Source organism: Littorina saxatilis, linkage group LG4 (genome assembly GCF_037325665.1).
Source record: "Littorina saxatilis isolate snail1 linkage group LG4, US_GU_Lsax_2.0, whole genome shotgun sequence".
Lineage (NCBI taxonomy): Eukaryota > Metazoa > Mollusca > Gastropoda > Littorinimorpha > Littorinidae > Littorina > Littorina saxatilis.
This window is the reverse complement of record NC_090248.1, coordinates 17,511,314-17,526,111: the sequence shown is the minus strand read 5'-3', so window position 1 is coordinate 17,526,111 and position 14,798 is coordinate 17,511,314. Positions and strand designations below refer to the sequence as shown.

The window sequence follows — 14,798 nt, the reverse complement described above, 5'->3', positions numbered from 1 at the left end:
ACTGGGAGAATGCAAGTTTCCAGTACAAAGGACTTAACATTTCTTACATACTGCTTGACTAAAATCTTTACAAACATTGACTATATTCTATACAAGAAACACTTAACAAGGGTAAAAGGAGAAACAGAATCCGTTAGTCGCCTCTTACGACATGCTGGGGAGCATCGGGTAAATTCTTCCCCCTAACCCGCGGGGGGTGGTAGGTTCACTAATCTGTTCACTGCTCAATCATTTATTGAGATATCTCTTAGATCTTTGGCCTGTGGTTTGCTTACACCCTTGGCTATTATGTGATAACATGATCATTGGACTTTGTTTGTGATTGTTAATAGTAAAAATCGATATAATGACCATTTTTGTCAAAAATTACAGTTTCCAAACTTTCACACACACACTGCAGCACGTAAAACCGCAGAAAACACAGCTAAAACTGGTGTCAAACATCAGGTACTCACATTACAGCCCATAACAGTATTCTTCTGTGTGGTAATCCATAAATCACTTCTTGTAGAGCTTCCAGAACACTGTATCATTTGAAAACAGGTCTACGAGTTGATGTCCGACTTTCGGCCGCCATTTTGAATCTTATAGATCGGAAAAAACTTCTAAAAATGTTTTTACCACGTGGTACTAACTTATCTGAACGGTCAATGGGAAAGAACTGTGTTTAAACCCCTACAAGAAGTTGGACAGTGGTTACCTCCCATTTAGTTTTCACAAATGTCCTGAAAAGTGCTGATGTAAATGCCACGTACCTAGTACGTGTATGGGCGTATGACAAACCAAACATGACCACGTACCTAGTACGTGCTGGGCAGTGAAGGGGTTAATTGCACATACTGTACCATACCTTACAATAGCCTGATTGTAAAGAACAGGTGGAGGGATAGCCTAGAGTTGAGGTTCCGCAGTGATGTGCAGTTGACCAAGAAGTGAAAGGAGCTGCGTTTGCAAAGTCTGAGAGTAAGACTGTGGTGAAGAGGTTGCCCGAGAAACTTAAGGGCATCTTACTGGGCCAAGTAGGCTTTTTATCCAAAGATGCAAAATGGTGCAATCTGAGCATTTGCCACTGTATCATGTTACTGTGTGTGTGTGTGTGTGTGTGTGTGTGTGTGTGTGTGTGTGTGTGTGTGTGTGTGTGTGTGTGCGTGTGCGTGCGTGCGTGCGTTGATGTCAAAGACAAGACTACATTTCAAACGTTCAACATAAGGCACGCCAAGATGGTTTTGCAGCTGCATCAGCAAACGGAAAATCGACATGTTTTCTTGGCCATACTGACTCAGTGACTGCCTCTTTCTTGTTGTCAAAAGTTGCTTTTCTACCTTGCTTTAGGTTTTATTTCCCTTCGCGCGTCTAAATCTTCCTTATGGTCGCTGATCGTTAAATGCCTGTAAATTTGCTGGTTTGAAAATTGTCAGAACCTTAGAACGTTGGCTTTTCAAGGGTTTTTTACATAACTCGCAAAATATAAGTCCCTTATCTTTTTCGTTTTGTTGAAGGCTATTTCTGAATCATTAGCAGCCGAAGCACGTTGTTTGCTGCTTACCCCTTCTGTTGTTTCAATGTCAGCTGAGGTTGGTGGGCGAGGCAGTTGAATTGAAATAATCTTACTTTTTTTTCCCTCATGATGCATTACTTCTGGTGTGGGACTGTATTTCCTAGAATCAATAGACGCTTGGCTGTTGTGTTTACGAAGACAAACATAAAAGCGAGAAAAGATATTTCGCCCATCCAAGAACTAGCCAGGCCCGACGTTGCTTAACTTCAGTGATCGGACGAGACCCCGTGTTTTCAATGTGGTTTGGCCGTTGGCTGCTGGAAGGAGAGGCTGGAACACTTAGGGAGAAGTAAGCCTAATAGCCGGCGTCGTGCAGCTGAAGAGTTCATAGCATCTGAAGGATGAAGCTGTAAGTGACTGGTCTGAGAGCTTGATCGAGGAAGACCGAGTTGAAAATTCCAACTACCCTTGAGGGCGAGTAACTCTTAACTAGTCCACCAAAGTTCCTTTGGCGGTAAACTTGGAAAATGTACCCACGTAAAGAAAATGTTACATGTACCCCTTTCAGATGGTTTAAGACAAATAAGACAGGGAAGTAAATTTTTATTTGATTAATATATTTACCCAAATCACATATAGCATTGACGCAGTCTGAGATGCTAAGGTCTGAAAATCGATACCCGTCTAAAAACTTTAAAGGGAAGCAACCCCACCACAAAAAAGTGTAAACGGATGCATTGGTAAGGACGCCAGACCATGGGAGTTACCTCCCCTTGGTGTGTACTACGTCATTACCGCTCCCTGACACGTGGTAAATCATACGGCTTTTAAAGAAACTAAAAACCATAAGCGGGGTTGGTGGGAGGGCATAAACTATGTGATTCGGGTAAGTATATTAATCAAATGAAAATTTACTTTTAAAATTTTCGATTAAATTACATATTCTTACTCCGAATCACATATAGCAGATAGCTTCAACGAGGCGGTGGGAAAGAAAAATCTAACTCACTCTTAAGTCCTAGACAGGAACTGGCCCGCTGCCACCAGGGCAGGAAGGGACCGAGAACCATCTCTCAGGCAAAAGTTGAAAAAGACATCGTCAGAGCGCCAGTAAGTTGTGCCCAGCACTTCGTCCAATCTCCTAGACCGTAAAACAGCCAAGGAAGAGACCCAAGCCCTGAATTAATGGACCCGAGCCGAGTCTAGGGGAAAGACAGGCTGCGCCCACCCCACACACCCCCCCCCTTCTATTGGAAAGGAAATGCCAATGCCCTGGAACGATCACTGCCGTGTGCTGACAAAACCGAGTAAGTCCATTTTTTTCAAAAATGATATTTTTTGTTCATCAAAAAGAAGAAATCAATGCGCATCTTTTGTGTTAATTTCTACTTTTTAGAGTGCTTAGATAAGCAGATATGAACAGGTAAGTCCACAACCAAAAACAAATTTTTAAGTGTGCATGAATGTTTTGACAAAACCAAGTAAGTCCAAGGGTTTCCCAATTTTCGTATAATGGTAGTTTCAAAATTCTTTCAGACGACTCATACAGAAAAGACGTCATTTTAAGTTTAGAACTCACAAATGACGTCATTTAAAGTTTAGAACACACAAATGACGTCATTCGATAAGGCGAGACATAATGACGTCACCTTATGACGTTTTATTTCAAACATTTTTCTTCTCTATATGATTCTCCTGACGATCCTTGTCTCCCTCTCTCCCTCCCTCCCTCCCTTCCTCCCTCCATCTCTCTTTCTATCCCTCCCTACCTCTCTCCCTCCCTCTCTCAATTTCCCTCCCTCCATCATTCTCTCTATCCCCCCTTCCCTTTCGCTCTCTCCTCCTCCCTCTCTTCCCTCATCCCTCTCTCCCTACCGCCAACAGTCGACTTTTTTTTACCTCCCTCCTTCCCTCTCTCTCCCTCCCCTCAGTCCCTCCATCCCACTCTCTTTCTCTCCCTCCCCCCCCCCCCTCTCTTCCTCCCTCCTTATCTCCCTCCCCCTCTCTCACTCCATCCCACTATCTCTTTCCCTCCCTTCCTCCCTCCCCTCTCTTCTCTCTCTCCCTACCTCCATCCCTCCCACACTTCCTTTCCCCCCCTCTTCTTCCTCCCTCCCTATCTCCCTCCTTCCCATTCTCTCACTCCCTCCCTCCTCTCTCCCTCCATCCCACTATTTCTTTCCCTCCCTCCCTCCCTCCCTCCCTCTCCCTTTTCTTTCCTCCCTCCCTCAGTCCCACTAAGTCTCTCCCTCCCTCTCTTTCTCTCTCTTCCTTCCCCTCTCCCTCTATCTTTCTCTCTCCCTCCCTTCCCCCTTCTCTCTCACTCAATCCCTCAATCCATCCTCCCCCCTCCCTCTCTCTCTCTCGGTCCATTGCTATATCTCTCTCTTCCTCCCCATTTATCTCTCCCTCCATAGCCCCCCCCCCCCCTCACCTTCCCTCTCTTTCTCCCTCTCTGCACCCCTCTTTCCATCTCTCTATCTCCCTCCCTCCCTTTATTTCTCTCCCCCCCCCCCCCCCCCCCCCCCCCGCTTTCTCTCCTCTCTCTCACTCCCTGTCTAGTCTCTCCCCCCCCCCCTCTCTTTCTCTCTCTTTCCATCTTGTGCAAATTCGTAGTGTTATTTTCACTGTTTTGTCATTTCTCTTGACAACACTTCTTCTTCCAAATATTCTGGTAAAACCAAGTAAGTCCGCATGCTTAGATCTGCGCATTTTTTGTTAGATCTGATATTGGGGGGAAAAGTGGTAAAACCAAGTAAGTCCACAAAATGCCCAACAAAACCAAAACCATCCATCAGATTATTATGAAAATCGGGTTTTAAGGGCAGACACCACAGTGAAAAAAGTGATTTTTTTGTTCCCTGGTCATTTCGGTTTTCTTTCTGATTCTGGATTTTGAACCTCTTCTGGTTACTCTGATGTACTGATTTTAGATCAGAATTAATCATAAACGGTCAAAACGGCTAAATGAACAATGTATGTGTATGCAATTGTGTATTGAACAAACACAAAACAGCAAAAAAATGCGTATGTTTGAGAGGTGAATGTGAGTCAAACACATCGTCAACGGTGGTCACGTTAGCATGACTGGAATGAGTTGTCTTTTCTTTGCTACAATCAGTTCATACCGCGGACAACGGGAATTTCCGTTTACAGATTTCGCGCCGTTAGTAACAGCAACTAGAAGACATTCCAATGAGCCGAAGACAACCGATGAAGATTCCGGGAGATTCCGTGTGAAAAGTTTTGTCTACTGACCAATCGAATCGCGGATATTAAACTTCGTTTATGCTCGGTCTCGTTCGGTTCGATTCGGCCTTCCCAGAATGCAATATTCTTGATTTCCGCCAGGTCTCGCCAAAGGCGATGTGAAACATCTACAGCTGCGATTTTCCTTGGATATCTTTGTGGAAACTTCAGTTTATCACACGCTTTGCCCCGATTTCAGTGCTTGACACGCAAAGGAGATAATTATCGACTAAAATCAGATCAGTTGCAGAGGCTGGCGTGACAGAAGTTTAAAAAGAAAGTGCGAGTCGATAGTGTCGTCTGCTATTGCTACGAACGAATCGGAAGATCAAGTTTGTGCATTCTTCTTCGTCCAGAATGAAAATTGGCTGGAAACTATGCTGCTTCCCTTGCAACAGCTGAGATGGAGCAAGAAATCACCACCGGTGGTGTACGTTTGAAGCACGTTGCCATGAGTGTTTTGAGCCACGACTTATTTTAGAGTTGCGGAGCGGAATGCGTACGGCAAAAAGGACAACACGGAGTTTGCCATTTATGGCAACGAGAAGGCAGACCCTATCTTTTCTCTTGAAAAAAGCAAATAAACTGCTTAGAAAAAGAACAATCAATACAAAAATGAATATGTTCAGCCATGGTGCAACTTGCATCTCCTGGGAAATCTGGTGCAGTGAATACTAGCCCAAGCAGAGCAGGGAAGATTCCAAGCAGCTGATAAGCAAGATGGTAGTAGGTATGTATTTTTTTCTTCTTTTGACAAACATGTAGAAGTTTATATATTTGTTTGGTTATGTGTGTGTGTGTGTGTGTGTGTGTGTGTGTGTGACTGTTTTATGCTGAAGAACAGAATCTAAGTAACAACACCCTGATGCAAAGAAACCGAATAGGATGCAAATTTAGTCAGTTATGTGCTGCTACTGTGAAGCTTGGTTGTCACAAGGTTTGTCAGTGTTGGGGCAAAACATCTGTTCTTTCCTCATTTATTTTCTCGAGCATATTATATATAGCTTGCTCCTGTGATCACAGTTTTCTTGTGGCTCAAACAAACATGCATTCACATGGCCCAGTGAGTGAACATTGCTTGTGGTCATACGTCCCATGCAGACCATATGGTTTCTGCATGCAATGTATGTGCAATAGCTGTAAACCAGATCAGCACTGCCTAATAGTACCATTCACATGATTTGTCAACATCTTTTTGTTCACTGCTTGACTATCAGCACTGACATATGCATGCGCCCAAATATCGTGTTACCATGTATCACAATATTAGAATACCTTTTTTCAAATGTGTGTGTAAGGGGGGGGGGGGGGGGGAGGGTCATTGTTGGGAAAATGTGAATAGCAGTATATGAGTTTGTCATAGACATATATTAATTTTGAATTTATGTTGTCTCTACAGATGCAGAAGCTGGAGAGGAGCTTCCAAAGTACCCATGGCATTGCAAGGCAATTCACAGAAGTCAACCCAAATATTGTAGTATAGAAAGTAAAGGACACTGTCATATGACTCCCTGATTATTCAAAGCAAGTCCAAAAGAGGTCCAAGATAAAAGGCTTCACTGATAACAAGTTGGGAGTTATGGATGGGCATACTTTACGCAGCGTGAACATAACGGATGAGAGTTGATCATTGTGACCTTCGAACAGTTTCCTTGGTGCTTGCAGAACACTGGGTGTTGTTATTTTAAATTTTGTTGAATTTAGTTTCTGTTTTTCTTGTGGAACTAAGCAAGACTTGTTGTTTTGTTAGTGTTGTTTTGTTACATGTTTCATAAACGTTTGTGTACAAAAAATACATTTTCTTCGCGTTTTGTGTATTTTCTCAAAACTACTTTTTTGTCACTTCAAAAGCCTAAGGCTTTTTTTCTTATGAACTTGCGTTGTTGAAACTTTGCATACATCTTGAGTGTGTTATTTTGCAGAAACTGATAGAGTGATTTCTTGAAAAAAATATTTATTGAGAAGTTATGCCGTTTTGGGGGGCGTTTTTTCATGAAACTCAACATCACTCACTTTCATCACTGATATTTTTTAAATGACTTGAGATATCAAAAAACGACTCTATCAGTTTCTCGGCATTGTGCTAAAGTATAAATAACAAGCATCAAAACAAAATTTCATGCAGTTTTAAAAAAGCCTTAGGGTTTTAAAAAGGGGCAGTTTGGCGGCCATCTTGGATTGCTACCATGGCAACCGATGGTCCAAATTTTTATTTTTTTTCATTTTCTCAGGAGATGGACTGAGTACTTAAATTCTGAAACATTTGTTGACCCAAGAGTTAAGAAACAAAAAAAATCACTTTTAACACCAGTGCCTCCCCTTAAACGTAAATTAATGCTATTTATCTAATTATCTCGGTGGTTTGATCTAGATAATCATCACTTTTGAGACATTTTATCAAACAGTAAAAGTCGTTTTTCTCGGAAGTAGCGTCAGTGGACTTACTCGGTTTTGTCAGCACACGGCAGATCAGTGCTTAAGGCTGTCCACTCAGTGCTGAGTAGGACGAACTCTCCAGGTGACCGTAAGAAAATCATGCCAAAGTATGCGACACCTTGGGATGGAGTGGGGCCCGAAAGGGCCTGGGAGATAGAAGTCAGCTCCAGAAAAGTGTGACCGATCTCCTCACAATGAGCGAGAGTTGCGTTAGGGTGCTTGTCGAACCAAGACAAGAAATCCATGTGCTCCTGGGTTGTGACAGAAAACGCCAAAGAAAGAAATGGCTGTGATCTTCGACGTCGTTACCCGTCGAGTATGCTTGAGAAGGGTGCCGTAACCAGCAGTCTTGCTGCCCTCAAAAAGGGATGGTGGGATGAACTGGAAACCAGAACCACCCGACAGCAGGACCCTCCAAAAAAACCAACTGACCGCCCGTTATCCTCTACCAGTCCATGCGAAAGCAGATGGAAATAGTCGAGGAAGCAGCGACTTCCGGTTGTGCAAAGGCAACCGGAAGTGAGGAAATCACGGCGGTCTAAGCCTGATGTGACTGGTGACCATAAACAAAATGGCTGAAAGCCGTAGTGCCCGCAGGTCAGTCTGCTTGTAGGTAATTGAATGTGTATCAAAAACCAAAACAGAAAACAAAAACAGCTGGTGGGCATAACCGCAAACCGGGAAGCCAACCTGTTATAACACTCCCGAGAAGAGTGTTCTCAGGAAAAATCTGGAAGTTACTTCTGCCGCCAAAACAGTGCCTCCCTGAGTTTGGCCGAAAAAACAGAACGCGTCTGTCTACCTCTGAAAAGCTGAGGGTCAGACTCGGAGACCAACGGGCAAAGCCGTAGTCATAGTTGCCTGTGGGAGAAGGGTGACCGGGAGACGGAAACCCGACCAAACGAAACTCGTCCTGACTCACCTCATGCCTAGAATGAGGGTGAAGAGAGGAAGAGTCGAAATCCGAAGTCACAGGGACCGAGAGTGCAATAGTCGACACCGCTGAAGGCAGGACGACTATTGCACAGGCTGAGGCTGAAAGCCGTGATGCCCGTAGGCGAGCCATTGTTCCGACCTCCTCACAAAACGTAGATAAACGTAAGGAACAAAAGATTCAGCTGACGATTCATGTGCTGGGCTGAGAGCCAACAGCAAAGAAACCGGAACATTAGCTAACCCTCTGCCGGAAGGAGAGGGCTAGCCGAAACCTGAGAGAGGTCACGGCTGTTTCCCGCAACGATGGGGGTGAACAGTTAGTTTCCAGCCGAGCCGTGTCTGTATGCTGCACTGTGTGCCAGTCTTTATGCGGCTGGAGGCACGCACTGTGATGAGTCACGCTGCGTTAATGCTACAGGCAGACCTGTTTACCCTCATAAGTGTTTTGGAGTAATGCTCAGCCCCAAAAATAGTAATCCTGGCACAAAAATAGTAATCATCTAGCATTTGTCGCCAATTACAACGCACATGACAACTGTGTCTGCGAAACGCAATCATGCACATATATCCATCATTCACAAACAAAACACATCAGTCAGTTTTTGTAGTCATCATAATTTCAAAGAAGATCACATCAAAAGCACATGCATCACTGATTCTTTTTCTTTTGCTCATAGTAGGCCTTTTTCAGTGTGTCAAGCGCTTCTCTACTGTACTTGCGCTTGCCGAATGAGTGAGGGCGAGACTTCACCACCAGAATAAGGCTCTCCAGCGTCTCATCAGACAGACATGATCTCTGGTCAGTGCTGTGCTTTTTCACCCCATTTTGCCATTGAAAAAAACAATGCCAAACATGTGAATTGATAAAAAATAAAAAAAATCTTTTTATTTTTTATTTTTTTTTTACATTTTTTTTATTTATGAAAATCGTAGTCTTGACACGGATAGCGGAATGGCGTATTTTTTGCATAAAATCGTAATAAATTAAGCCAAAATCGTAAGGGAAAACAGGTCTGTACAGGCAATCTCCCGCTGTCTTTGTGAATAAACTGATTGGCTTTGTTTTTCACTTGTGTTGCTCTATGCGTTTATTAATCAGTACTAAAACATTCATAATTTTGAAGTACACCCTTTGCCCTACACGCTCATATAAAATTTATAAGAATTGACCATGGTTGTGTGCGTAAGCTTGCATTTGAATAAAGGTAAATGTTTGCGACCGTGTTGTGTTGTCTTCGTTTTCTGAAAATATCATCAACTTCCATCGTCCGTGGACATCGCATCGCACAAAACACAATTAAAATGTGTACACCCACGCAAAGCATAGCATGTGTAGAACAAGCACAGCCTAATTATTTTCCCAAGCGGTGAAAGGGTGTTGATGGGGAGGTGCGATAAAGGGTCAGCGTGACGCCGCACACCTCGGCTAATGTTTATAATCTCGGCAGCTCGCTTGTCTCTGCAGGGGCCAGAGTTTATCTCTGGAATGTAAATTGTTTTTAAGTAAAAAGCCACGCATCCCGCTAACGATATCACTTCCATCGTGGACGTTGTTCACTGGGCATGTATTCTGAATAAAAGTAAAACCAGAATAATGTGATGTGCTTCATAGTGTTTCTTATTGACTCAAAAGTGACTCGGTGTTTGATTTGACCTCCGCTAAGCCAGCAGTGTTAATCCGATGCTAGTGTCAGTATCTCAGGTGGCACACATGATGTTGATTGCGTATGTTTTATTTATTTTCTCATTCTCTATGTGTCTCATGAAGACTACTATATCAGCGTGTAGTGAAATGTTACGCGGTTTAGTGAAGTGAGTAACCACCCGTGTAATGGCAAATAAAGCGGACCAAGTGCATACAGAACAGTTACATGAACAGAGACTACATTCTCTTTGTAGAGTGTGTGGCAGAAGATCTATTAAAAGGGATGAAGCCGCAGTCTGCCTCAATGAAATGTTGCTATCACACACGTGTTATCAAGCAGGTTCATGGATTGAACATGACTCTAGTTTCACCTGTCCTTCACTCTGTCCTGCCCGTGCTTCACAAAAAAAGAAAACTTAAAACAAGTGTAAAAGATTAAAGAACTGAAGCCATCAAGAACTGTTAAATTATTGAAACGCTTGATTCATAGCAAAACAAAACGTGACATTCACCAGAAGTTCACCGGCACGGTTGGCTTAGTGGTAAGGCGTCCGCCCCGTGATCGGGAGGTCGTGGGTTCGAACCCCGGCCGGGTCATACCTAAGACTTTAAAATTGGCAATCTAGTGGCTGCTCCGCCTGGCGTCTGGCATTATGGGGTTAGTGCTAGGACTGGTTGGTCCGGTGTCAGAATAATGTGACTGGGTGAGACATGAAGCCTGTGCTGCGACTTCTGTCTTGTGTGTGGCGCACGTTAAATGTCAAAGCAGCACCGCCCTGATATGGCCCTTCGTGGTCGGCTGGGCGTTAAGCAAACAAACAAACAAACCAGAAGTTCGACTAGTACATGCGCTCATACGGGTGTGCGTGTTTGATGACACTAACAGAAACTGTGTGTGTAACTGCCTCGGATATAATGTATTATGTTATCGCAAAACCGATGCGAGAATTCAATGCTTTGCCTCGGATACTTGAAATGTGACTGCAAACTTTCTGTGTTTTTGAAACAATTTATGCTCCATAATAACAGTATGTTTAACACTTACGCGGCCACGTCTAAGTGTGAGGTGTATCAGTATGTACCCAAACAGTGATTGATTCACTTTATATCTGTGTTTTGACAACGACTATTTTGTAGCCAGCAAATCATACAGATCGCGCTTGTGTCAGTGACAAAATAGGTGAGGTGGAGTATCAGCAGCAAGATTACTCTTTCTAGTGACATACTGTGTAGGCCTGTCCGAACTGTGTTGTGTCTTTCTCCCTGCGCTGTTTACTGCCCGCACGGACAGCGCGCGCAGCCAAAACGGTGTAGTTTCAATGGAGTACAAGCCGCGACGCGTCAGTTTTACTGGCTGCATTCCCCACCCTCCTGCTGTCACCCCCTTCACCGCTTGAGCAATGTGGTAAGCTGAACTTGTTCTAGGCATGTTGAACTTAAAGTGTGTGTTATTTCCTTGATGTACGTACTGCGATGCGCTGTCGAGGAGTGATGGAACTTGACCGAATTTTCATAAACAATGAAAAACGTAATGCTTGGTTCGGTGCGTACCTTTATTCACATGCATTTTGACAAACACATATACAGTCAATGCTATTAAAATGCATATGTGCATGTAGGCCAGAGTGTGTACTTTCTAGTTATGTGTATTTTACTACGATGTGATGAACGCGCCGAGCACAAATAGTGAAACACAAAACTTATCATTCTTTATGGGTTTTGAGCGGGAGCGTATCCGCCAGGGACTTATCGCTGTCCACAGCTGTGTTATTTATGGAGGCAACTGGCTCTGCGGGAAAAGCTCTCTGCACTGGCGCGCTCAGCGCTGGCAGGCACAGAAACTCTGTGTGAGCTAGGATGCAGCCGTGAGGTGGCAAGCCACAGAGGATGACTCCTCGAACCGGAAATAGGAGTGCCCCTCCTTAAAAATCCGGAAGTCATCCATTACCAACGGGGCAACCGAAGCGGAAGCCTCCGAAGACAATGCACCCTCAGGAAAATATCTGGATGTTACTTCCGCGGCCAACTCAAGCACAGCCTAAGTTTGGACGAAAAACCAGAACGCGTCTGCTGCCAAAGAAAGACAGAGTCAAACTCGGAGACAGACGGACAAAGACCGTAGTCCAGTTGCTTGTGGCAGAAGGGTGAACAGGATAACCGAAAGACGGAAACCCCACCTAAACGGAAATCGTCCTGCCTCATCTCATGCCTAGAATGAGGATGAAGGTAAGAATTGTCGAAGTCCGAAGCCACCAGAACAGAGAATGCAAAAGCCGACACCGCAAACAGGTGGAATGGCTGTTGCACAGGCTGAGGCTAAAAGCCTGGGTGCCCGTAGGCCAGCCGTTGTTCCCAAATCCCAGACGTACCTACGTAACCGTCAGTGAGAGGAACATCCTTTCCGGTCAGAGCCGGAAGTGCGACAGACAAAAACCACACAAAGTGGTAGCGAAAGTTGCACTGACTGAGGGCGGAAGCCCGAACGCCCGTAGGCCAGTCCTAAGTTCGAACCGGAAGAGACCGCGGCGGGTGCTCGCTCCTGCGGACCTATTCGTAAAAGCACGAGAACACGCTCAGACGGAGGTCTCCGAAATCGAAGACAACTCCAGAAGTTGACGTCCGATGCCCTCCGAAGCGACAAGGGTATGATCTGGCAACAGAACACCCGAATCCTTCTTAGGCTGCCTGCCAAAGGAGGGAGAAGTTCCTGCAGCACCAGTAAAGGTGAGTGCGGGAGCGCAAAGGACGCCAACAAGTTCCTCCCTGCTATGGCAAAATAAACTTCTTATGACCAGCGAGAACGAAAGTCGCCGCTTGAGTCTCAGAAGCTAGCCAAGGCTGAGCCTGTTCTGAAGCTGAGCCGAGAGCAAGCAGCAGCTGAACCAGAACATAGGGTAGCCACTACCAGCAGGAGATGGTTTGACCAAAACCTGAGAAAGATGGCAAGCTCCCAAAGATGACTCCTCAAACCGGAAGGAGGAGTCCTCCTCCTTCTCGGAACGGAAGTCAGCCATCGCCGACGGAGCGACCAAAGCGGAAGTCACGACGACGAAGCATCCTTCGGAAAATATCTGGAAGTAACTTCCGCCGCAGCCCCAAGTGCAAACCTGAGTATGAGCGGAAATCCAGAACATGTCTGCTCGCCAGCGAGAGACTGAGAGTCAGACTCGTCGAGCGAAGGACAAAACCCGAAGCCCCAGTTGCTTGTGGCAGAATGTTGAGCGGGATAGCCGGAAACCGGAACCCCGCCCGACCGGAAACCGTCCAGACTCGCACCCTGACTAAAGGAGGATGAAAGTGGGAGGAGCCAAAATCCGGAGCCACCAGAACTGGGAAGGCAGTAGTCCCCACCACTGACGGGTTGAGTGACGTTGCCCTGGTTGAGGCTGCAAGCCAGAATGCTTGTATGCCAGCCGCTGATCCTCAATCATTGACGTCCTTGAGGAAACATCATGAAAAGAAACAGAATTTCCGGATGGACCCGAAAGAGCGACAGACGAAACCACGCACTGCGGAATCGGATGTTGCCCGGACTGAGACCGGAAAACCGGACGCCCGAAGGCTAGTCCTAGATCCGAACATGCTCGCTCTGGTGGACCTATGCTTCCGGTAAACCGGAAGCGCATCTGCCGTAAACGGCTGCTGCCTTTGCCCCGAACCTCACCATGTGTGCGTAGCCACTGGTGAGGAACGGGGCAGAATGCTTCCGGTAACAACCGAAAACGCAGCTGCCGTAAACGGCTGCCGCTGTTCCCCACTCACCGACCTCCGAGAGGAAGCGTCAGGAAGAGAAACAGAGTATCCGGGTGGAACCGGAAGTGCAACAGACGAAGCCACGCAATGCGGAAGCGAATGTTGCACGGACTGCGGCCGGAAGCCCGAACGCCCGTAGGCCAGTCCTCGGTCAACTCCAGTCAAGACCTCTACGTGTACTTGCGCGGGAGGACCGATGCTTCCGGTTTTACGGATGACCGTGTCTCCGAGGAGACATGCATACCTGCCCCGCGCACAAAAGTGGGAGACAGTGTATGCCAGTCAACGTATCTGCTCGACCCTGAAAGGGGAGGAGATACTCCGTAAACGGCTGCTACCTTTGCCCCGAGACTCCCGTGCACGCACTGTGAATTGGAAGAGACAGGGCAGGAAATGCGGGTTGTGATCCTGCACCAAGGAACTGTTTCCCAGCAGGGAATGTCCGGTAGCCTCACGAGGGCTGATGGACCAGTTCTACACACCCGACAGGCCAGCCACAGAGGCCGAAGGCGAAGCACCCAGGAGATCTACCCTGGAACGTAGCCGACGGCAACCACAGTGACGCCAAAGAGCGAGCGTCCCCCACGGCCGGGTATCTGGAATGAGAGAACCAAACAATACGCCACCAGAGCACAGGCTCGGGAGGTGACGTAGAGGACAAACAAACAAAGTCCCAAAATGGGCGCTAAGTTCATTTGCGAACCACTGAGAATGCAAGAGACATGGTAAACAACCGCGTCTGAAACCACAAACAATTCAGTAACTTCTGAAAAGAAGTTTGTTTGTTTTGTTTGTTTATTTGTTTATTTGTTGCTTAACGTCCAGCCGACTACGCAGAGCCATATCAGGACGAGGAAGGGGGGGATGAAGGGGGCCACTTGTCAAGCGATTCCTGTTTACAAATGCACTAACCCATTACTTGTGTCCCAGCAGGCTTTAGTAAAACTAAATTAATACCTACTGGAAGATTACCAGTTTCCAGTATGTTAAAATAGGCTTAACCTATCTACTGCTGGACTTACATCAGAACACTAACAGATTAAACTATACATGAATCGCGAGACAAGCGGCAAGAGAAGAGATTTTTGGAAAAAATACAGGTGAATGAGCAAGAAGGCAGAAAAAGGAAAAGAATTCATGAAGAAAAAGAGAGCATGACAGGAAAGAGGAACCAAAAATCTACCTAACAGCAAACTAGAAAGCTCCTGCGGTTCCAAAAACAGGAGGGGCCTTTAATTTCATAACCGCAGTGCCCCACTGCGGGATCTGAAAAGAAGACTA

At 45.7% G+C, this 14,798-nt stretch overlaps 1 protein-coding gene and 1 long non-coding RNA gene across 2 annotated transcripts in view; one reads left to right on the top strand and one right to left on the bottom strand.

Moving 5' to 3' along the window:
• Nucleotides 1-14,798, bottom strand: part of LOC138964118 (haloacid dehalogenase-like hydrolase domain-containing 5) — a 46,701-nt gene that overhangs the window by 9,576 nt on the left and 22,327 nt on the right. The gene's annotated exons all lie outside the window — the stretch shown is intronic.
• LOC138964115 (uncharacterized) lies at nt 4,944-6,542 on the top strand. Its single transcript, XR_011455024.1, has 2 exons — nt 4,944-5,477; nt 6,147-6,542. It is a non-coding gene; the product is annotated as an uncharacterized lncRNA (long non-coding RNA).